Raw genomic sequence first — 24918 nt, forward strand, 5'->3', positions numbered from 1 at the left:
GTCTCTGTTGGGGCGGTGCGTGCGGGCGAACCACAACTGTAAAGGCCGGAGCCTTAGGCAAGCATGTCTGACCACGTGTGTGCAAGCTGCCATATGCCTCAGAAGCTGCATGCAACACCTTGCCGTTGTCGTGGGGAATTTTTGGACTGAGCTTATGGCTCTCTGAATTGACATGAACCGTGCCTCTGGTAGGCTTGCCTGTGCGGCTACCGAGTCCAGGGTCGCACCTATGAAGTCCAGTCTCTGTGTGGGGACTAACGTGGACTTGGGCACATTGACCCGGAGGCCGAGCTTGTCGAACGTCTGCAAGGCCAGCGTCACGTGAGATCAGACCTCGGCCTCCGACCTGCCCGCGAGAAGCCAATCGTCCAAGTACGGGAACACACGCATCCTTCTTTTTCGAAGGAAGGCTGCTACCACGGACATGCACTTCGTAAACACTCGTGGTGCTGATGCCAGGCCGAAGGGCAGGACCGTAAATTGGAAATGGCGCTGGTTGACAACGAAGCGCAGAAACCGCCTGTGGGCCGGATTGATTGCGATGTGAAAATAGGCATCTTTCATATCGAGGGCAGCATACCAATCCCCCAGATCCAGGGATGGGATAATAGTTCCAAGGGAGACCATACGGAAGCGCGCCTTGATCAGAAACTTGTTTAGATCGCGCAGGTCCAAAATAGGACGGAGGCCCCCTTTCGCCTTGGGGATCAGGAAGTATCTGGAGTAGAATCCTTTTCCCCTTAGGTCTGGTGGGACCTCTTCTACTGCTCCTGCAGCGAGAAGGGTCTGTACCTCCTGTATGAGGAGTTGCTCGTGAGAAGGGTCCCTGAAGAGGGACGGGGAAGGGGGATGGCAGGGAGGGGGCGAGGAAAACTGGAGGGTATAGCCCGCCTTCACTGTGCGCAGGACCCAGCGGTCCAATGTTATGCGCAACCAGGCCCAGTAGAAATGGGACAGGCGGTCCTTGAAACCCAGAGGAGGATCCGGTATAGAAAGTGGTACGCTGTCCTCGGGCGTAGCTTCAAAAGCCTGGTTTATTCCCTGGCTGCGGCTTGCCCTGGCCATGACTCTGGCCTTGGCTAGGCGTATTGTTACGTCTCCGCCTGTTATCCCTGCCTCGACGGCGGTAAGGCTCGTGCCGGGGGCGAGGGTGGTATTGCCTCTGCGGTGGCTGGGGTTTAAAGGGCTTACGCTGCGTTACCGGGGTGTGCATACCCAACGACTTAAGGGTCGCACGCGAGTCCTTAAGGCTATGTAGCCTGGCGTCCGTTTGGTCGGAGAACAAGCCCGAACCTTCAAACGGGAGGTCCTGCAGTGTGGTTTGCACCTCTGGTGGAAGACCTGAAGCCTGTAACCACGCCGAACGCCTCATCACGACTCCTGACGCGATTGTTCTAGCCGCAGCATCGGCTGAGTCGAGGGAGGCCTGCAATGAGGTCTTGGCCACCGCCATCCCCTCATCCACCAGGGCCGTGAACTCCTGATGCGCGTCAGGTGGGAGGGAGTCCTTAAACCTGGCGACTGATGCCCAAGAGTTAAAATTGTGCCTGTTTAGAATCGCCTGCTGATTGGCGATCCTCAGTTGAAGGCCCCCAGAGGAATAGACTTTCCTCCCGAACAAGTCCAGTCGCTTAGCTTCCTTGCCCTTGGGGGCCGGAGCTTGCTGGCCATGACGCTCTCTCTCATTGACCGCCGAGACCACCAGCGAACAAGGGGACGGGTGTAAAAAGAGGAAGTCGAACTTTCTAGATGGGGCGAAGTATTTCCTCTCCACGCCTCTTGCAGTCGATGCACTGGAGGCTGGCGTTTGCCACACCGTCTTATAGTTGGACTGTACTGTCCGTATGATCGGGAGAGCGACTCTGGAGGGGCCCTCTGGGCTCAGGATATCGACCATGGGGTCTTCCTGTTCTACGGTCTCCTCCGCTTGCAAGCCCAGATTGAGGGCTACCCTGCGAAGCAGGTCTTGGTGTGCCCGATGGTCAATCGGGGGAGGGCCGGACACCATGGTGCCTGCTACTGCCTCATCTGGCGAGGAAGAAGAGGTCGGGGCCTTCTGCCCATCCTCATTGTCCTGCAACCTGGCATCGACCAGTTGCTCCTCTGGGGCCTGACCCGCAGTGTGGGACTGGGACGGTACCGTACTCTGTGCCGAGTCCACTCCTTCCCGCTCCGGTGGTCTAGAGACCGTTGCCTCCTTATGCGATGGCGGGCGGTGCCGCGGGGAGCGGGATCGGTACCCCGGTGGCCCGGATCTCGAGGCCCTCGATGGGGGCCCTTGCTGGTGGTAGGTCCAGGGTGTCCAGAATGGCCATTGGCTCGGTTGGCCCCACTGAGAATGGCCATAGTCCCTGCTGGCCTGCGACCTATGGCCATATCCACCGTACCGGTCCGACTCAGTCCCCGAGACCACGGACGGTGACCTGGAAGGCCACGGCGGAGCCGTAGGATGGTGCCGGTCCGGGTTTGGGGAGTAGCGCCTCCGCGACCAGGATCTAGAATAGCGTCTCGCTGACCTGGACCTGGAACGGTACCGGCGGTCACGGGACCGGGAACGGCTGGTCGGCCTCGGGTATGACTATTGCTAAGGGACACTCTCAGACGAGAGACAGAGTTGTTCCAACACCGCCACGGACGGTAAGAAGGAACTGGAGGGGTCGGGTCGGCAGGGATATATATACCCTGGAGCGGGGCGCCGCTCTGGCGGGAAGGAGGGGGCCCTACCGGCCCGACGGGAGCTGCTAAGGGAAAAAGTTTCCGACGTCCGTGCATGCGGTGCGCGTACACCTAATGTGTAATGGACGTGAACAATCACTCGAAGAAGAACCACACACATTCACTTCCAGTCTTAGAAGCTCATATCAAATTCCAGGCCAAAATAAAGTTATAAGCCTGTTGGTTTTTATAGTCAGTCTTAGACAGGCCTGTCCTGACACAGCATACACAGATTTTTTGTAATTGTAGGGATTGTTCGTATGTTAGAGGTATTGCACGTAAACAAGTTAATGGTATTTAAATACACAGGTCCTGTCCACAACTTTTAAACCAAGTTTCTCAGTTACCTGCATAAACAGCTCCAAACATACTTTGTGTTCATACATCACAAGGTTAATCCTTGTTTGGCAACTTACAGTATTCCACCCCTGCCAGAAGACACGACTGTCTTCCTAGAACCAGTTCAATGCAGTTTTTTGCACCGTGGATAGAACAGCTCCCCCTACACACCCTATTGTGCATGTGCAATTTTGCTATTTCTGCTCCCTCTCAACTAATAGTAATAGGGTATCAGTGTGTAATGCTCCAATCACTGCTAATGCTGCTCTATGTGTAAGTCTTCCAAGAATACCGCTGAGACAGTATGGGATTGTTCCAGAATGCAATTATATCGAGTTAGCCAGTGTGATAGGTGTGTCTACACCAAGGAAATGAACATACAGTTGTGCTGTGAAGAGAGCTGCAATGTGGACATAAAATTAACTTATGCCTGTTACAACACACACAGTTGAGACAAGAACTAGTTAAAAAGCCACGGTTGTACTTGTAGCATAGACGGCCTTATACATATGTGACATTTTCCTACTTTAAAACCTTTGGACCGATTTTCTTCCAATTTGGCTTATTCCTCAGACCTAAGAGAGGTCACAAGTCAAAGGGATGTTTGAGCTTTCTATGTTCCTCCATTATTAAGTTATTAGGGTAAAAGATTTCTGATCCAAAAAGGGTGGCAAAATGCCTAGCACATTAGGGATGCTAGGCATTATTGACTAAATTAAATAAATGACAAATTCTCTCCCCTCCCTCCACTAAACAGATGCAGGTGTAAATAAAAAAAATCCCTTTAATTTAAGGGAGTCAAGATAGAAAACTTCATGTATTATGTGCAACTGAAAGGGGAAATGGGGGGGGGGGGGGGGCGGGCGGGAGGAAAAAAAAAACAGACACTGAAATTCAGCCTTCACTACAGTGTGCACAACCTATGTCCACTGCTATGCGAAGGCTTGTCACGCGCAATTGCATTAACACATTCATAAAGAAGTTTTTACATGGACTCTGCATGCTTTTAAGGAAAGTACAAGTCAGGCCAAGTTTGGAATCCTCCAACCTATGCAGTTTGAATTACAGCAGCCCAAACTAAATTCCTTTGTGGAACTCAGATTCAAAAAAAGAGAGGGGGGGGGGGGGGGGGGAAACCTCCGCAAACTTGGATTATCTAAGGATTTTATCATAAAACCAGAGAGTAGTAATATTTATTGACATGCCAAGAGTCCTGCAGCACAAGAATTTAGGAAAACCCAGAATACAGATACACCTAAATATCTTAACAAACCACCATTTTGCTTTATATAATGTAATCTTACAAGTGGGGCTGACCGCATTGCCTATTAAGGTTGCTTGATACGTTTCATCATAAGATTGTGTTTTCAGTTGCTCATAATTTTACCAGGTTTTAACTGATTGGGCTGAAGTTTTCCATGCTGTGTCTGCCTCAGACTGATTTATTATTAATTATTATTATTAAGAAAATTTCAAGGAAGATAGTTCAGCCATTTCCAAGGGAGGATATGGGGGAAAATATATTGTTTGGCCCATATTAAATTCTGGCAAACGTCTCTTTTGAAAAGCTCTAGTCTCCCTAATGTGTTGAAGGTAGAACTTGACTTTTAGCATGGGGGTGGCCCTGGTGAAAATCTGACCAAATCTGGGCAAGTTATGGAGACTTTTTTTGGGGGGGGGGGGGAGGGAAGAGTTCTCATGCTCAGACTTCAGGATTTAGCAGCTTAATTACTACTACACCTCTACCCCGATATAACGCGACCAGATAGAACACAAATTCAGATACAACGCGGTAAAGTCGTGCTCCGGGGGGGGCGGGGCTGCGCACTCCGGCGGATCAAAGCGAGTTCGATATAACGCGGTTTCACCTATAAAGCAGTAAGATTTTTTGGCTCCCGAGGACAGCGTTATATCGGGGTAGAGGTGTATCATTCTAAATACTTTTTCCAGAATGGCTATTTTGGTAAATTGTCAAGTATAGACAAACCCTCAGACTCTGTCAAATATCTGTGAAACTCACTGGCAAAGTGTCCCATCCTCCTCTAGTGCTGGTCCACACAGGATAACAGCCTACTACAGTTATCAGTTACTCTGTTTGCTGAAGTGGCAGAGGTCTGTGTGGTGCACCTAAAGGTTCCAACCCTGCTGATGACCTACTTAGATGTCAATATGATGGAATCAACTTTTTCAGTTTGCTTTTTTTAATTCTTATTTATTTAAAGTAGGCCATTAAAAACACACACAACCATGTTAAAAGGACATTAATGTCGTAAAGTCAAGCACTCAGAAGCTAGGAACTACCAGCAGTTTTACTAAGGTTTTACTTAGCAGTTTACTAAGGCATCCTTACTTAGGAAATGCCAGAATTAAAGTTGCCTGTGCAGCCTTAATTTGGTCCCTTTACACATATGCATGAGCACATTTTTTTTTCCACAGGCCCCCTGCCTCATTCAGTGCTCAGGATGGATGGCGCTCACTTAATGAGCAGCTATTCACAATTTTGTTTTCTCATTGCACAATGTGTGGCCCTGTGCCTTATTCACTGTATTCTATCCAAACCCTGCTCTGAGGCACAGTTATCAATTTCCACAGTGGTTTTTCTATGGTGCTCATCACTATAGGCTCAGTACTTCAGAAACATTCATGAATTTATTTTCACAACACCCCGTGAGCTGAGGGAATACTATCCCCATTTTGCAGCTGGGAAACTGAGTCAGATTAAGGTCAAAATTAACACTGAGTTTGGGTGTACAGTTTGAGAGGTCTAGGCCCGCAGAGCACTTATCGTATTGCACTTCATTTGTTCAAAGCAGAGTTCAGCTGCTTCAGTTGCAGCTGTGGGTGCTCAGCACTTCTGCAAATCAGACCCGGGGTCTCAAGCTGGGCACCCAGAAAATGAGGAACAGACAATTAGTGAGCAACTGGGCAACGTTTGGTTTAAGTGACTTAACTAGCATCACACAGGAACTCTGGCAGAGGCAGCAATAGTCACATTCTCCAGCAGTCAGCTGTCTTAACTGTGACACTGTCCCTTCTCTTCCTGCAATCCCCGGCCTCACTCATTACACTCCTTCCAACTGCTACAACGAGCAAAGCCTGGGTCCTACAGACATACATAACCCTGAATCATCCCCAGAGCAGATCCATCTGCAATGTATGAGACAAGCATCCTATGAGGAAAAAATACTATGATCATGTAACTAAAGCCTGAATCAATGCATATGCACAAAAGGCTGAATTAAGGTTACACGGGCAACCTTAATAGTGGCATTTCATAACTTGACTTAGCAACCTTACTAATGTTCTTTTAATGTAGTTTTGTGTGATTGCTTTTTACAACATTTACAGACCATCTGTTAAAACACAAACTTGATTTTTCTCAGTTGAATTTGCCTGGTTTGGGGGCTGCTCAAGGCTATAAAAAAACTGGATCCTGAAGCAACTTTTGTGGGTTCATTTCCCCAGGGAACAGCATAGCTAAGAGGAATAGTCAACACAGAGGAGAGAGGAAAATTATAGTACATGTACATCAAATAGGGTCACAGAAGGAAACTGAAACCAGTTCCAATCTCTGGATCCCACAAATCCCTCTCCCATGTGTCCTCTGTCACCACTTCAAAGTAACCTGGGGAAGAGGCATGTTCACCTGTTTCAGTATACGCTATTTCCTCAGTGGCTATAGAAACAGGCACCAAGAGGATCCCACCTGGACCAGCCATTGTAGTTCCTGACCAGAATCTTGCAAAGGGTAAACTTTATTCTGAAGGGGAGGAAAAGAACAAACAGCCCGTGCTTATGCCCTCTCTGTCTTCTTTGAGCAACTAATATCAGGAGATTTATATTCAGGGCAAGAGCCCATGCTGGCAGGAGAGGAAAGTGCTTCTGAGAAGGAGGGGGAGGTGGGTAGAGGGAATAGCCTACAGTTTCTTGGCTTGTGATCAGCAAGCTGGATGCATTCTGTGGAACTAGGCCAAAGTATTAGTTGTTATATTCAAAAGAATACTTGAATCCCAGCTCAAGGGAGCCTAGTTTGTGGCTCTCATTTATGCTGTACATCAATTGAATATCAAACCACATTTTCTGCCTTCTGAATAATAAAGCTTAATAGTTTGGGACTCCCATATGGCCTATTGTTAAGAAATTTCCAAACACTGGCTGCGGTTTTATTTCTGAAGGAAGGAAGACTTCCCCCTCCTCTGAGCTTTACTTGGTAAAAATAGGCATGTGGCAAAATAAAAATAAAGTACATCAAAAGTTCTGAGAGGGGCATAAAAATGAAGGGGTTGAAAAGATGGGAAATACATTTTGAAATGTAAAGAGGGTGGGGGAGAAGGCCACTGTCTCATGCAAATGCGTGTTTCAGGCACAAGCAGCTGGTGCCACCAGCCTCTGCAGTACTGAACAGGGGGTGTAGAAGCTTTCAGAGCCCACGAGCTGCCCTAACAAAGAAGGACCACACAGATTCAAGCCATTCACAAAAGGAGCCAGGCTGATTATTTGATGATTACTTACAAGGGAGCTTGGCTGGTAATGTAGGCAATAATACTGGAGAAACCTGTTCAATGTGTAACCTGGGTTTGTCTTTTCACAAGTCCCTCTTTACTCAGCTACTCATTCTCAAAGGGCACTGCTGATGGATGAAGTGTATCAATTTTCTACTCAAGACACTAATTTTGTGAACGATAATAATTAATAATAATAATGAATAATAAATACTTCTACAGTGCAATACACACAGGCACTATTTTATCTGAACATCCAGGTGAAGGCAGGAAGTATTTTTATTCCCACTTCACAGATAGGACAGTGAGGCAGAGAGATGTTAGAAAACTTGCCCAAGGTCAGAGTCCTGGTCAGAGCCAGGATTAGAACTAGGCGTTCCCCACTTCCCGTCCTGTGTTCAGACCACTTGGCCACAAGTCCCTCTTTGGAAAAAAAGAGTAAGTCAATTTGAACGGTAACAAAATTTGACGAGTGTGCCCAAGCACCCAGTTCCATTCAGTACAGGGCAGCGAACTGCTCAGAAACCTCTCGAGTCTTATTCTCTTAACAGACAGTGCTACAGAGGGAGCACCACAGGGCATCCAATTGAACAAACTCCTGCTCTCAGCAAGAAGCACCACAAACTGACCCTAAAGAGGGGCTATCCAGGCCACCTCACTGAGGAAGATGAAGCCCTGCATCTTGACCATCCATGGTGTATCATACTGGACTGTGTTTAAGCAAATGATCCAGGAAGATAAGAGTTCTCATACCAGGCAGGGGTATGGGGGCACAGCAAGACCACCAAAACCTAGCAGCCACTAGACTCCAAGGAACTAAGGGGGCAGGAAGGTTAAGGAGCAATTTTTTTCCTCTGGCTGTTGCCACTGCTTCACCCTTGCCCCACAGCAACTTCTCATTCCTGCCTCCTCCCTTCCTCTCATATTCTGCTCTAGAGAAGAACCAGGTTTTAGGAACCAGCTGCCTTGACCCTGTAGCTCACAGCTGTCACCTGCCTCCTCCCTAGAGCTATGCAAAACCCAGAATTTCCATCCCACAGGGAATTCTGACACTTCAACATTTGTCTTCATCCCGAGTCAGGGCACAAAGGTGAAATTGTGAAACTTTTTGCAGAACAGAAAGTCTGAAAAGTGTGTTTCCAAAAAGTTGTAATGTTTCAGTTTGACATTTTCCATCAAACCAGTTAGACATTCCCCAAACTGAAGTTATTTAGTTTCAGTTTATTGAACGGAGCTGAAATGTTTCATTTCCAGTCAGTGTGCTATTAAACCTCTGTCACAGGAAAATCTGTGTTTCATTATGGGAAGGCATAATCCTCCAGGAATCCTGGCCCATAGAAGATAAAGGTGGCCTGAACAACAACTCCCATAAGGGAATGCGCGGTCAGGGAAATGCAGTTTAATGTTTTGTTGAACTGATTGGAAACAAAATATTTCAGATCAGTTTAAAAAACAAAACAAACAAACAAACAAAAAAACCCTCATTGAACCAACCCAAAATTATTTCATTTTGATTTTCCTAATTGGGGGTGGAGCTGAAGATTTTCAACAAAATCGATTTTCCCCATAGAAGACTTTGATTTTGCAGAAACTGCATTTTCCTTTGGACAATCATTGACAGAATTTCCAGGTAGCTCTGTGTCTCGCCATTTGTAAATGGCACTTCTGGGAAGCATAACACAGGCTCGAGGGGCACAGAAGGTATCCTACAACCCCACGTACACCTTTACCCACTAGCTACAACCTGCATCCCTTCCTTGGCACCTATTCCCAGCTGTCATTACCTTCATAAAAAGTTCCATCAAATTTTACATAGAAGGATAACTTCTCTGTGGAGTTATAATAAATTCTCTCTGTGCTGTAGAATTCTGGGATACCTTAAAAATAAGCTATTGATTGAAGCTCATTCTCTATCATAGAAATTTCTCTAAAATGGTATTTTAGACTTGTTTCACACCTATAGAAAGGGTCTTTAGAAATTAGAGTAAACACCCTTACCCCCTCACCCCCCCATGACCTCAAAAGGATTGGAAGATCGAGATCATGGCAAAAATAGACTGTGGGGTTTGGAAAGAATTTTGTGACCCCCTGCTACAGAGGTTACTCAACATAGGTGCCTGTAGGTAGAGCCCATCCTTCTACTGCTTGAGCCATTGATACTGCCTCAACCCAGTGAGTGAAGAAGCGAGTGTGTATGGAGGTTCTTTATGTTGCAAGTTCTTTCTTACCCCCACATGTATGTGTCTAGATCATCCATAACGACTCAATGGAGGATCCTACTGTAAGAATGGGTGCAGGGTTACCCTGCCACTGCAAACAATAAGATGCTGCATAAGGACCAATGTGCAGTCAGTCATTTTTAGTAGTTTTCCTCTATAAAAGTAGTATAGTTTATTCCTAATTCTTGTACATCTTAGGGAAGGGGAAATGGGATGTGCATATATTTTGATTTACTTCTTTAAAAAACACTTAGCCCACAGAATTCCAATGTTGGAAACTGTAATAAACCTCTTTATAAACCCTATAACCCTGTGACTGTTTTATAATTGTAAGGAATCATAACCAGAGAAAGATTTAGTCTAGCAGTGATCTGCCCTCAAACATATTAATCTGTCACATCTAATATAAAGGCAACAAGGAGACTAACTTATACAGACTGAGTATGGATTTGATGGAATCTTAAACTTAAATTGCCCCTGAAGCCAGAGTAAATTTCTCAACCCAGCACCTACTAGCCCAAGGACTAAGCCTACTAGCCAGAGTGGAAAAAATACCTTTGTTTTTATTCATGATTTTAAGCCTTCAATGCATGTTTTACAGTTGTATTTTACTGCTGTTGGACATTCTCAATATGGCTGTGATACATATGACCAGCTTTCTTTTTATTTCCTCCTTTAGCTGGGAGATTTGATTTTTCTGTTTCTGATTACAGTAAGATATGTGGTGGGGGACGGGGCCTTTGCTACCATGCCTTCCCCAAAGCTATGCTACCTGAAATGTAAAGGAATACAATAACTATGCATTGTATACAACAACGTTTTTAATATCAATTCTCTACTTAATATTGGAAATGTTAGTTTTTCCTTTTCTAGCTTCATTCCACTTTCTTTCCTAGCACAGATCATAGGGTAGGTTGTCTTGCCTTGTTTTTAGGGCATGTTTCATCTTTCCTTCCTTTCCCCACACCCCCACCTCTCTATTTTCTCTCCCCTGAAATCTCAGTCCCCTGCTTCTCTTCTCTAGCTTAATAATTCAAATATTATCTAGATCTTAAATCTCTCCCTTCTTTCTCCTACCCACTCACACACTCCTCTGTTCACTGAAGGGAACGGAGTTCTGGCCCACTCCACATTTGGTTCCTTTCTATCCTCCAGAGAAGTAGCAAATGTCTCCTAGGAAGTGCAACTCCACCTTTTCCTCCAGAAAGGAAGACAGCAGCTCACTCAATCCTCCTGTCCCCGGACCTGCCACTCAGCCCTCTAACCGATCCCAACTGCCCGTTCACCCTGCAAGAGCGGTTAAGTAGGTTTTTCCAAACAGAGATTAAGAGATAACCCTGAATGCAATTTATAGTTGCTTGCATATAGAAGGAGCCAGACCTGAAACCCACTACTGATGCTTACAAAGTCTTTTGGTGTTGAACCAGGGAGCCCTGGTTTCAACAGTTGCAAGACCAATGAAACCACGTGTGTCAGCGCGGCTGACTTAGTGGGATACTGAAGAGGGTTTTCTACATTCTCACATAGTGCTGTAGTATAGACGCCTATGCCAACAGAAGCATTTTTTCTGAACAACGTTGGCTAGGTCAGCAGAGGCCCTCTTAGGTTGACATAAGCCTCAGCGTAGATGGAACTACGTCAGCATAGCTACATTGGTCAGGGGTGTGTGGTTTTTCCATATCCATGACCTATGCCGCTATGCCCACATAACCTTTCACAGTAGACTTGGCCTGAGCATGTGGTTCTCAGTACCAGTCACCCAAGGTAGGATAATCCCATCAAGAACGTCAGAACATACCGGAGGGACATTGGTTCATGTGGTGAATAACTGTAGCCAGGAAGCAGTTGCCTACTGCTTCAAACATGAATTCCTTCTGCTAGCAGGGAGCCAATCACCTCCCTGCTCAATATTAAATTGTAACATTATTAGTGCCTAGGATGAACTTTTAGTTCCACTCTACAGCAATGGACAGACTACAACATGTTGGAGAGACAGGAGAGAGAAAAAAATATCCAGGTGTGAGACGCTTATTGCTCTGGCCACTGCAAAAAATGAAGGCTTGAGCTCACATTTTTGCCTGATTGCATAGCTGTCTCTGCTACCCATCTAATCTGCTTAGAAAACTGGTTTTGAAGGATATGGTTCAGACATACCAGTCGTGTAAAGGGGGGGGAAGGAAAGGAGGAGAAGTGCTGCAGCTGCAAAAGATAAAATAGAGACAACTAATTTTCTCAGAGGTTGCAACACAAGCTCTCTCCCCCTCCTCCATATACAGTCAACTACACTGGGTGGATAAGCTAGAGATTCTGCAGTGTAAGCATTAAGGCACAACAAGGTGTGAGAGCCTCTCTCTCCCCCCTTTCCCTAATACCCACGCCCTTTGGGGGTGCAGTGGAAAGCAAAAGGCTGAAAGCCCAGCCACCAGAAAGAGGGAGGTAGGAGAAATACCTGTCCTGGCTCATTTCAATTGTGATACCACTTTCATGATGGGGTGGAGGGAAATACATGTCACTAGATGTTATATTGAGACAATATGTGGATAAGGATTGCAACTTCTGTTTGGTGGTTAGGTTTTGAACCTCAATTGTGTGATCAGATTTCTCCTATTATCCAGGCCATTTTACAAACTCCAACACAAATTCAGTTGAGACATATGTCCTGGAAATTAAACAGATGAAGGGGGATGGAGGGAGGGAAATCCACTGCATTTTTTGGTGACAATATCTGAAACTTACACATGGAAATCTCATTTTATAGTCGCTGCCATCTCTAAACCACGGCTGGATGATAGATGGGGTATAATTTTAAGTGGCCCTTGAACAACACTAAATAGGCCAAAAATTTCAGTCTAAAAAAAGGTGTGTGTGTGTGAGAGAGAGAGAATGAGAATATATGGGTCACCAACAGACTATTAAGCAGCAAAATTAGTGGACCAGATTGTGGTTGCACTTACATCCCATCAGTTAAATTACTCCAGATTTTACAGTAGAAAAACTGAAATCAGAATCCTGCCCAGCACTTTAGGAAGGCAGCTGCATTTTTTTTTAAATGTGTAGGATCTCAAACCAGTTTGCTTTGTTTCAGAAGCTTAAGCTCCCCTTATCAGAGGGGCTAATGGCCTTTAGCAGCTGAAAGAAAACATCTAAAAATTAGATATGCGTGCTTTTTTCCTTCTTTGTGATGGCTAATGAAGGTATAGTTGTGTTTTTTCTCTGCTTGTTGTCTTCCTCGTCCCCCTCCCTCCTTGGAAATCTCAGCAATGGGATACTAGTCATTAGGGGGGTCTCTGAGGATGTATTTTGAGAGTGCGGACTCCTTAATTGAAGGTGCAAGTGTATCGAGTCTTTAACAAAAACTCTCTCTCCCCAAAGTTAAATATGTATTAATGAAAAGAGCTTGAGTCGGACTAAAAATCCCTTTTCCCACTTAATTGTTCCAACTATCACAGTCTTGACTCTTGCAATGTCACCATTTAATTCATTCTCAAGTCCTCAGAATCTTTCAGGCTGTTCTTTTTCCTATCAAAGACCAGACAAGGTTCCAAGTGCAATTCTAGCCACCCACACCTGTTTGCTGGTCAACTCTCAAGGCATTCCAAAACCATCTCTCCCTGGCCCCCCAATTTTTAGGTGTATTATGCTGCAGCTGGCTGAAGTAAGCAGGTATTCTAGATGTAAATGGAAGTCAAAATACAGCCAATGCAGGGATGCTTAGAACATCAGATATCAGGGGACACCCAATCAACAAACAGCACCCCGCATGGTGTTGATAGAGCAAAGCCCCACATGCTTCTGCTGAAGCACAAAGCTAAAAGACCGGGCATTTTTCACTATCAAGAGAAGTGCCTTTTTTCCCCCTCCTGCTTAGCTCCCCTCCTCAGCACAGCATACAATTCCGAAAAATCATTAGAAAAAGGTATTTGTGACTCTAGAGAACACGACTAGTCCTTTGTATTTAAATAGTTCACTTCATTCAAGAATCTCATAGCGCTTGGCAGTGCTATTCGCCACTTTACAGATGCAAGGTTAGATGACTTGCCCAAGGTCGCAAAGCAATAAAGAGGGAAATTGGACATAGAGCCCAGACTTCTCCAATTCTGAGCCCACCTCCTCTAGACCAGAGACGTCAAACAATGGGATCTGCAGGCCAGATCAAGCTCAGCTGATGGACTTGTCTGGCCATTGACATTCAGATACTGTAAAATCTGAAGCTTTTGTTTTGAAAAAGCATTTCTAGCCTTCATGGTTACGAAGGTAGAAATCCAAATAAGTGTGTGAAGCCCTGCAGCAGCATCTTTCCAGGTCTGCAAGCAGCCGGAAAGATGTGGACTGCCCACCCCTCATTAATCTCATTAGGATATTAATCCTGAAGCCCAACGACAACACTTCATTAACTATTTAATTGCTGATCACGGCTTACATTTGAGCAGATGGAATGGGAGTTACTGTAGGGAAGAACAGAGGCGGCACAGACAGGGAAGACAGAGAAAAGGGAAAGGAAGATGGGAAGATGACAAAAGGCACAGAAACAGCACAGATCCTGAAGGGCAGCATAATTTCCCCCTTCGGTGCTGATTAGCAACCAAACCATGCAGCTTCTAAGACCCTGTGCAGACTAAACTGGTCAGTACACTTTAGCTAACATCACATTTCTAAATCCTAGTCCAAGCATTCAAGTCTATACAGATCCTGTTTCTGATGACATCACAGGGACTAAGAGCAAAGCTATAATGTGGTGTGAGATCACTGGGATGACAAGCAATAGAGAGCACCTTGCATCTATGTTCTGGTGTATTTTATATTCAATAGACAAGAATAAGTTGTACTTCTCAGACTGAAGGTTGCATGTGGAAGAGTTAATTTCCAATTTCTAGTATAATTTTGTAGTTAGATACTACCACATGGTTAGTATTCTCTCTGATGCTCCATCCAAAGCCCCATTACCCAGTGGAAAAAGGGATTCAACTACTAGTTTGCACTCCCCTCGAACTTTCCAAATCAGAGGATTTCAAATTGCTCTACAATCAATGACTCACCTACCTTGAGCGCAGCTATAAATATTATACCCGTTTGACAGATGGGTAAACAGTCCCTCTGAAGTCACCGAGATTGCAAGGCTGTGATTGAGGGCATACTTGACCCAAAGATGTTGACTTCAATGTGAGTTGTGGGTGCTCGTCATTTCTGGAAGAAAAGGGGGGCGGGGGAGAAAAGTCTACTTTTACTTAAGTATTGAAGCCTGGAAATTTTGTCTAATATTAGGCACCTAAAAGTGACTTATCCAATGCCACAGAGACCAAAACCCTCACCCCTACTTCAAAAAGTGGGCTACACTTCTTGCCTATGGTCTCTTTGTTCTCTAGAGCTGGGGAAGCATTATTTGGGGCCTGGTCTTCTTGATCTTTATGGCTCCAGAGTGTATAGCAGGAGAACAAGGAAACTCTAAAACTGAACTCTGAAGTTTTATTTTGTGGGAGTGTGGTGAATACTTATGGGATGGGGGATTCTATCCAGGAAGCAGTGACTCAAAGAGATTTTGGATAAGCAGCTGAACATGAAGTCCCAATGTGATGCTGTAGCCAAACTAGCTAATGCAACCCTGGGATGCGAGAATCTCACATAGGAGTAGAGAAGTTATTTTACCTCTGTATTTGGCACTGGTGCAACCACTGCTGAAATACTGTGACCAGTTCTGGTGCTGACAATTCAAGAAAGAGGTTGATAAACTGGAGAGGATTCAGAGAAGAGCCACGAGAATTATTAAAGGATTAGAAAAACCTAACTTATAGCAATAGACTCAAGGAGCTCAAACTATTTAGCTTAACGAAGAGAAGGTTAAGCAGTGACTGGGTTACAAGTCTAAGGGCTTGTCTACACATAAAACGCTGCAGCTATGCTGCCGTAGTGCTTTAGTGAAGATGCCACTAGGTCAGTGGTCCCCAACCTTTTTGTGGCCAGTAGCACATTCATGTTTTCAGAAGAGTGTGGCGGGCGCCAACAATTTTTCAAGGCTTATTTTGAATTTGTACATTAAATAATATCAAAAAATCATATTTAATATTACATAATATATGAATCCAGAGAGAAGCCGTGAGGACAGAGAACACCGGTGCCTGCAGCCCCGGAGTTCTCTGTCCCCAGCAGGCGCAGGGCCGCGGCTTCTTTCCCCTGCTGGGCACTAGGCGAGCACACATAAATGCCCCAACAGGCGCCGCACTGGGTTGGGGACCACTGCACTATGTTGATGGGACAGCTTCTCTCATCGCCATAGAGATGGTACCTATGTCAGTAGGAGAAGCTCTCCTGGGGACATGGTGCTGTTTACATTGGTGATTAGGTCAATAGAACTACGTCACTCAGGGGTGGATGGCCATAGTACTTACATGGGGAACAAATATTTAATAATGGGCTCTTCCATGTAGCAAAGGTCTAACACGATCCAATGGCTGGAAGAGGAAGCTAGACAAATTCAGACTGGAAATAAGGAGTAATTGTTCCAGCGGTTAACTTACCCAAGGTCATGGTGGATTCTCCATCACTGACAATTTTTAAATCAAGATTGGATGTTTTTCTAAGGGATATGCTCTAGGAATTATTTTGGAGAAGTTCTATGACCTGGTACACAGGGGGATCAGTCTAGATGACCACATAGATTCCAAGGCCAGAAGGAATCACTGAATTCGTAAGAGAGGGGAACTGGACTTGCCCCCTTTCTTCCTCCAGTGATGACCAAGGTGCTTACAGCAAGTTTTTAAGGGGCAGTAAAGATGATGCCCTGGATCCCAGCAACACCGTTTTCACAATCCATTACCCAATGTATTATTCAAATACAGAGAGCTCCACCTTGCTGGGGCAGCATCGACCATCCACACAGAGCCTGTTCAGAGTTATTACAATAAATACCAGAAGTTATGAGTCTTGTGGCATCTTCTAGCCCTCCCAGCAGTATTTGGGGAACAGTCTGTCAGCTTGAAAGACTGATAATTTCTCATTGCTTGTCCTGGGCAATAGGTGTGTCCCTCACCAAATAGGCTCACTGCTTAAAAGCTTAATTGCACCCGTGGTTTAAACATTATCCCCAACAGCACTTGGGAGTATTTGGATTTGTGTTTTCAGGTGTGGGACTAGGGCCTGCATTCACAAACAGAGCTGGGCAAGTTGGAGTGGAAGCCACTGGTAAGAGCAGGTCATATACACCAGAGGGCAAAGGCTGGGCGGAAAAGTGTCTGTTTTGCTCAGATTTGGCTGCACTTGCATTTCCAGCTGGGTTTGGGTAATGTCCACCGCATTGTTTGTGACTAAGGGCAGGTTTCCTGGTCTCAGATTTCATTTCCACAACAAAAAGATCAAAGTTTGAGCCACTTGTGCAACTGGGGTGTTTGCAGCGAGCAAGTGGCAACTGCACAGCAAGCACACTCAGCTGTGCTCCTTCATCCCATAGGCTATGTGAAAAACGGAGGAAGAGGAAATAGCCCAGGTCAGACCTGGATTACAATTTGCCATCCTTCCTTTACAAGCTGACATTTTACAAAAAGGGTTTTAATACTCCAAGTTTGTGCTGCTTCTTCAGAGACTGTGGGAGAAAACAAATAAAGTACGGCCTGAAACTAGGTACATCATAATAGTCATAAACTTAGAGCCAGGGACCAGGAATCAGCAAGTCTTAAATTCTAATCTCTATTTACAGTGACTTACCGTATTAACTCAAGCAACACACAAACTTGCCGGGTCTCAGTTCTGCGCTCTATAAAAAAGGGAGAAACTATAGGGTGTTGCATGGTTTTATTATAGCTCAGATATGGGGAGCTTTGCCCCTCTGGGAGTGTCTGAGCCCCTCTTGTTGCTGCCCTTGTGCACTCCAGAATCTGGAGGGACCATGCCCATCTACAGGGGTTGGACCCCCTCCTTACTCCCCCGCCATGTGAGCTGGTTCTGGGGGGAGCCTGTCCTTTTGGAAGAGTCAGAGGCCCCCTCCCCACATGAGCCAGGATCTGCCCCTTTGAGTGGGGTGCAGAGAACAGGTAAACGTCATCTATTTCATAGGCTCTAAAGCACACACGAGAGGGATGGAGCAGTTCACACATCTCACTGCTGTTTCAAGTGGTGTTCAGCTCCATGGGGTGTTCGCATTCAGCTCAGATCACCACAGCGTGAGGAATGGGCCACTTCGGACCTTTCAGAGCTTCCAGTGCTACAGATGGCCAAGCAGAGGAGCCTTTCCCCTCCATCGTCCCTCAAGCCCTCCTGTTTAAAGGACGATAATCCGTGAAAATGATACCTATGCCAAAAGGAGGGCTTCTCCCACTCCGTGTCGGTACTCCACCTGCCCGAGAGGCAGTAGCTGTGTCAAGGGGAGAAGCCCTCCCATTGACATAGTGCTGTCTACTCTGGGAGTTAGATCGGGGTAACTGCATTGCTCAGGGGCACAGGCGCCAACTTTTCAACCTGCTGGGGGATGCACAACCCCTGGCTCTGTCCAAGGCCCCACTTCTGCCCCATCTCTCCCCGCCTAGTTCCGCCCCCTCCCCCGAGCAGGCTGCATCCCTGCTCCTCCCCGCTCCCTCCCAGGCTCCCCGAAACAGCTGTTCACGGAGAGGCGCTGATCCATGGGTGGGAGGAGCCATGGAGTGGGCAGGAGCTGATAGGGGGGCTGCCAGTGGGTGCTCTGCACCCACCTTTTTTTTTCTTGTGGGTGCTCCCGCCCTGGAGCACCCACGGAGTCAGCGCTTATGCTCAGGGGTATAAATGCTTCCATGGATGAAGTGGGCTGTAGTCCACGAAAGCTTATGCTCTAATAAATTTGTTAGTCTCTAAGGTGCCACAAGTACTCCTGTTCTTTTCATGGATTTTCTTGAAATTTACTATGCTTTGTGGGAATGCACAGTAGGGTTAGTGACCCACATTTGGAGTCGTTTGAGCCCGGGGTTCCAGAGATACAATAACGGAGAAAAAATTTTTTGAAAGAGTTTCTAGGGTTTGTCTTGGGGTATTTTTGTATGGAGCTGAAGATCAAACTACTGTATTGCTGTAATGTGTGTCAAAATGGTCTCCAATCGGTCAATTTTCACCCGAGGTAGTGCATGGCACCCACTAAGTCTTTGGAGGACCCAAATTGTGAATGGTATTTAAGAACACGTTCATTTCCCTTGCACAGATGTGCAGTCTGGAAGGACTGAAGTGTGCATGTGCCAATAAAGAAAAAACGATTTCTAGGCAGCCTTTGTGCTTGCCTGAGTAGTTCAAGGGAATGTGCTGACACCATTGCCCCAGTGAACACCTTGCCACTGATGATGTTTCGAGTCTGAACCTTTGTCCCTCTATGCACAAAGAGGGGAAGTAGCCTGGGCAACTTCTCTCCCCACCACTCCCTGCCCTTTTTGTCTTTTAACAGTGTTAGATAGAATCCTGCGAGTGAGTGTGACCAGGCTATGCTAAGAGCTTGGACATTGTTGCAACAGTGTGTTAATGGGGCATACTGAGGCATTGCTGAAATGAGGGCGGAGTTAAGATTGTATGGACAACCTTAAGTGAGCATTTCCTGGTTTTGAGAAGTTAAGTTTTGCTCAGCTCAGTGTTCTGCAAGGGGCTCACCTACCACCAAGCAACCTTAACTCTGCATTAATGTAGTTTTTTTGCTGCTGAATTCATATATTTTTGGGAAGCACACATCTTCATATAAAAACCCGTGGCTATGGGCAAGGGGTCTGTCTCTTGGGCAGGGTAGATTAATTTAAATCAGCAAGCAGGAAACCCTGATTTAAATTATTGATTTTTAAATTGCATTTTGCACTGTACTTTAATTTTCCTGAAGTAGGTGGATTCTTTTTAACATGTTATTTACAAATAAATATAGCTTTTACACTAACTTTGATGCTTCTCTTTGCTAACCAGGAGACTACACTATATCTATACACAGTTAAATTATATAGCTCAACTTTATCTTTATTCAGATTCTTACTTTTTACATTTACTATATTAGAAAATGCTTAAAGATGCAAGAAAAAATTTCGCAAATAAGAAATGTGATTTGTGTCAAGCTCTATTTGGATGGAAATTCAATTCAAAATATACAATTAATTTTTTTAAATTAAAACTACTTTAAAAGTGCCTGATACATTAACTCTTTTCTTACCAAAACATGTGTTGGTAAGAAAACTGATTTATTAAATGAAGGAAGTATGAATAGTCAATGAATTGAACTGATAGTTTCTGGTCACCCTGACCTTCAAGATTTTAAAACTAGTAGATCTTACCCTCTCACACCTAGTTTTTAATTCATAGATTGGAAGAGGAAAACAAACTTTCCTGCATTTTCAGCTCTCAATTGGTTTAACTGTTTTAATTAACTGAACTAAAATGAAGAAAATATTCTCTGCATCTGCAGGAGAGACTACTGTTAAAAGCTGGTTTAGCTCTTTAACAACTGTGGTTACAGGAGTTTAGCCTGTAACTTCCAGCAGCTCAGTGGTTTGACTTTCTTTAAAACTTGGCAGCAAACATACTGCTTAATTTTTTTGTATTAAATTATTCTAATAGATTATAATGAAGTTTAGGCCTTAATGTAGGTTGTCAATTTCAAATTTAATTTTAAATAGGTTTAGGTGTAAAAAAAAAAAAAAGAAAAAAAAAAAAGAAAAAGAGAAAAAAAAAAAAGACAACCTGTATTTAAATGAAATCTAATTTAAATAAAACTGTAGGGGTTTTTTTTTTAATTATTAAAAATATGATTTTTACCCACCCTGCTCTTTGGAATAGTGAAGTTCATGCATGGATCAAAGAGGACATGTAGAGCTAAGAGAGACAGCGGTAAGAGTTGGCTCTGTGTTGAATTTTTTTTTTTTAAAACGAGATTCTGGAGATGGAGTATTGCCTACCAGGTTACAGCAGCTTTCAATTAAAGTTACATTTTATCCTTAGGCAAAGTTATACAGTATCTCTCCAATATTAGCAGGGCACATTTTCACTCATGTAGATCTTTATTCCCCGCACACCACATTAATAATAGAATAACATTGTGAACATCGGCCAAATCAGCTGGGAAATAAGAATTTTCTCTTCTCTCTCATCTAAAGAAATATCCCTCCTCTAGAAACATCACTGAACAACTGGGGGGGGGGGGGGAGAGGAGGGTTAAAATGCAGGAGATGTTTGCTTCCTAGTAATGCGTGGCAGGAGTTCACACACAGTATACTTTTTTGTGCAGCATGAATGACTGAACCACCCCCCCCCACACACACACACACGTGTTACGGCTCAGCTTCTGCTTTAAGCCATCATAACCAGAACACAAATAGCACCAACCTATTGTTTTGAACACGCTTCAGAAAGGTCCCAGGCTCCGGCCATGACTCTCTGTGAGTATTGCAGTCCAATGGCAGAGGCAACATTAGAATGGGATCTATAGCAGGCCTTTCTCACCCACTACCCTGCCTGGGAGGCATGCTGAGAAGGCAGCTCTTTGCAGCAAGTCTCCGGAATGTAGCATGGCCCCAGGCAGCAAGAGTGGTTTCCAGAGAGGCTGTTTGCCAGTTGTTTCTTGTAGGGTCCCACAGTCCTATTCTTTAATATTAAAGACAATGGGGATCAAAGGCAACAGAATCAAAGGCCTCTCCCAGCCCAGTTCCTGGGGAAAATTCTGAGCCTCCTTAGCAGCCTTGCCTTGCTGAAGAGGATTCCCATTCTAGGCATGGAAGACAGTTGTTGGCAGCCAGGCAAAGGAGACCTTGAGTAAAATTTTAAAAATGTGACACAAGTTCCTAAGTCACTTTAGCCTGGTCTGCACTGCACGGTTAGGTTGAGGTAAGCTGCCTTGCGTCAACCTAGCTGTGGAAATGTCTTCACTTAAATTTGGCTACCGCCAACATAAATGCCTCTCTGCACCAGGCCTACACTACAGACCTATATTGGTATAACTCGGGGGGGTGGGGGGGAGGGAGGGGAACGGAACAGTTATACCAACCTCCTTCCCCCCATTCCCCAAAGACAGCGCTGTGTCAATGGGAGAAGCTCTCCCATCGACATCACTACTGCCTCTCAGGGAGGTGGATTAACTATGCCGATGGGAGAGCTCTTTCCCATGGTCATCACAGCATCTTCACTTAAGTGCGACAGTGGCATTAGCATTTTTAGTGTAGACCTGCCCGTAGTGACACCACCTCCCCGAGCGGCGTAGTGTCAGTGTCGATGTAGTTAGGTCGACGCTGCGTCAGTGCAGACACTGCATTGCTTACATCAACTGTTGCTGGCTTTCAGGAGCCGTCCCGCAAGGCCCCGCACGGACAATACAATCCATACGAGTGCTCCTGGTGAGGACGCGCACTGCTGACATGAGCCAAGTGTGTGCACACAAGCGATTTAATAACTGCTGTGACTGTATGCTGATGTAAGTTAGGTCCACGTAATTTTGTAGCATAGACATGGCCTAAGAAAGTCAAGAGGACTAATGCTACTAAGTCACTTCTGAATCTGAATCCTTCCCATGCCATCACATTTTGCTTAGGGTGGTGGTCACCAACTGGTCAATCCTAGAGAATCTCTCTCAATCATGATCTCCGGTGGTGTAGTGGGGCTGTGGCTAAGGCAGACTCCCTGCCTGCCCCGGCCCCACACCGCTCCCGGAAGCAGCCAGCGCGGCCCTGGGGGAGGCGGTCTCCTTCCATGTGCTCCTCCTGCCTGCGAGCACTGCCCCCGAAGCTCCCATTGGCCAGGAATGTGTTAGCCCCTTCCGGGAGCGGCGTAGAGCCAGGGTAGGCAGGGAACCTGCCTTTGCCTTGCTGTGTGCTGACTGGGAGCCGCCCAAGGTAAGTGCCACCCGGCAGGAGGCCACACGCCAACCTCCAGCCCCTCCTGGAGCCAGCACCCTAAACCCCCTGCCCCAGCCCTGACGCCCCCTCTCAGAACATGCACCCCACACCGTCTCCTGCACCCCAACACTGCCTCAGCCCAATCTCCCTCCCAGAGCCTACACACCCTCCCAAACCCCAACCCGGTGAAAGAGAGTGACGGTGGGGGAGAGCGAGCGAGCAACAGAGAAAGGGAGGATGGAGTGAGCGGGGCAGGGCTTTGGGGAAGGGGTGGAGTAGATACTAGGTTGACATTAAATTCAAAAAGTGATCTTGGGCATAAAAAGGTTGGAGACCACTGGCTTAGGGCATGAACAAGACCCCACCTCCCTCTCTATCATGTTCTTTGCCAGAATGCCTACTTTGTGTTTCTATAACTTAACTTTTTTTACTGGGACAGGTTAGGCTGGAGGGCCAGTCGGCTGCTTTTCCGGTGGTCCCTATCCCTTTGACAGTCCTTCCTGGAGTTAAAGCTCCCACCAGCATAGCTTTAAGGGTCATTTGAACACACAAGCCTTCCTGCTGCATCTCACGATGTAGTCCCCAGGGAAGACTTAAGTCACTTAAGCACTTTAAAAATGTTTAGCCTGTACTCCTGCATACAAACTTGCAAACCTCAACCATGCTTTTTGGAACAATGCTGGAATGGCTTGTTGCCTTGTACACTTGCTGTAAGCTTTCACCCTTGGTTCAGGTGCATGCACTGGCTGTATATATACTAGGAAAACTGGGACCTAGATTTTATTAATGGTGGTGGCAGCAGTGGAAACCATAATGTAGACGCGACTCAGACACTTCCAGTTGCATCATCTAACTGCTTAGAACAGGTCCAGAAAGGGCAGTGAGGAAGAACGCATGTGGTTCTGTGTTGTTCACATTCATGCTACAACCATGGTGGGAGATTTTCAGAAAAAACGCAGGCAACAGGATCATTAGTGTGGGTACTGGATGTTCATGACATGGGTAAAGAACTGCTTCGTGTATCCAGAGTCCATGCTGCCTACTTTTGAACACCTTCAGTGTCAAGGGTGGTGTAGCGTCTAGGTAGGGGCATGTTATCTAAAACATGGAACTGGTAGCAGCAGGTCACTGAATCAAACAAACAAAAACCCTTACACCTAAAGTAGATGGTTAGTCAGTCAGCTTTTTCCAACTGACTTTTGCACATCTACCATAACTGATTGAAAGGCCATACTCAAAGAGCAGTTATCAACGGCTCATTGTCAAACTGGTAGGACGTATCACTTGAAGTCCCACAGGGATCTAGCCTGGGTCAGGTACTAGTCAATATTTTCATTAATGATTGATGAAGGAGTAGAGTATGCTTATAAAACTTGCAGATGACACCACAGTCAGAGGAGTTGCTAGCACTGGAGGACAGGATTAGAATTCAAAATGATCTTGACAAATTGGTCTGAAAATCAACAAGATGAAATACACTAAAGAGAAGCTCAAAGTACAATATTTAGGAAGGAAAACAAAAAATCAAAAGCCCCTATGCAACGTGGGAAATAACTGGCTAGGCAGCAGTACTGCACAAAAGGATGTGGGGTTATAGTGGATCACAAATTGAAAGAAAGAGTCAATATGATGTTGCTTAAAAAAAAGGGGGGGGGGAGGGAAGAGGGGGAAATGCCATTCCGAGATGCATTAACAATGCAATATGTAAAACAGGGGGAGATAATTGTTTCGCTCTACTTAGCACTGGTGAGGCCTCAGCTGGAGTACTGTGTCCAGTTTTAGGCTCCACATTTGAAGGACATGAACAAACTGGAGAGAGTCGAGAGAAGGGGGTGGGGGGAGTTTAGAAAACATGACCTATGAGGAGAGGTTGACCGAATTGGGCATGGTTAGCCTAGGGAAGAGAAGGCTGAAGAGACACATGACAGTCTTCAAATGAATAAAAAGGCTGTTTAAAAGAGGACTGATCAATTATTCTCCATGTCCACCGAGGCTAGGACAAGTAATAATCTGCTGAGTTTGCTGCAAGGAGATTTAGATTGGATATTAAAACTTTTTTCCTAACAGGTCATGTAAGGAGGTTGTAGAATCCCTATTATTGGAGGCTTTTAAGAAACAGGTTACACTAACTCCTGTCACGGATGGGTTTAGGTATACTTCATCCTACCTCAGTGAAGGGAGATGGACTAAATGTCCTCTCGAGGTCCTCCCCAGGCCCAGATCTTAATTTAAAAGAAAAACCTAGCCTCAGTGGTGGCACTGAACAGCAGTCGTGTCGTCCCCCCCCCCCCCAGTCAATTCGGAAAGTGTCGCATTTGAGGAAACTGGATATTCCAAGCC

The 24918-nt window shown here is 45.6% G+C and overlaps 1 protein-coding gene across 1 annotated transcript in view; it reads right to left on the reverse strand.

The window, feature by feature from the left end:
* HIC2 (HIC ZBTB transcriptional repressor 2) overlaps positions 1-24918 on the reverse strand; it is a 114086-nt gene that overhangs the window by 53341 nt on the left and 35827 nt on the right. Inside the window, exon 2 of the mRNA XM_042841561.2 lies at positions 14816-14959. The gene's annotated coding sequence lies outside the window, so the exon portion shown is untranslated. The remainder of the gene's footprint in view (positions 1-14815; positions 14960-24918) is intronic.

The sequence above is a fragment of the Chrysemys picta genome, chromosome 15 (assembly GCF_011386835.1).
Source record: "Chrysemys picta bellii isolate R12L10 chromosome 15, ASM1138683v2, whole genome shotgun sequence".
NCBI lineage: Eukaryota > Metazoa > Chordata > Testudines > Emydidae > Chrysemys > Chrysemys picta.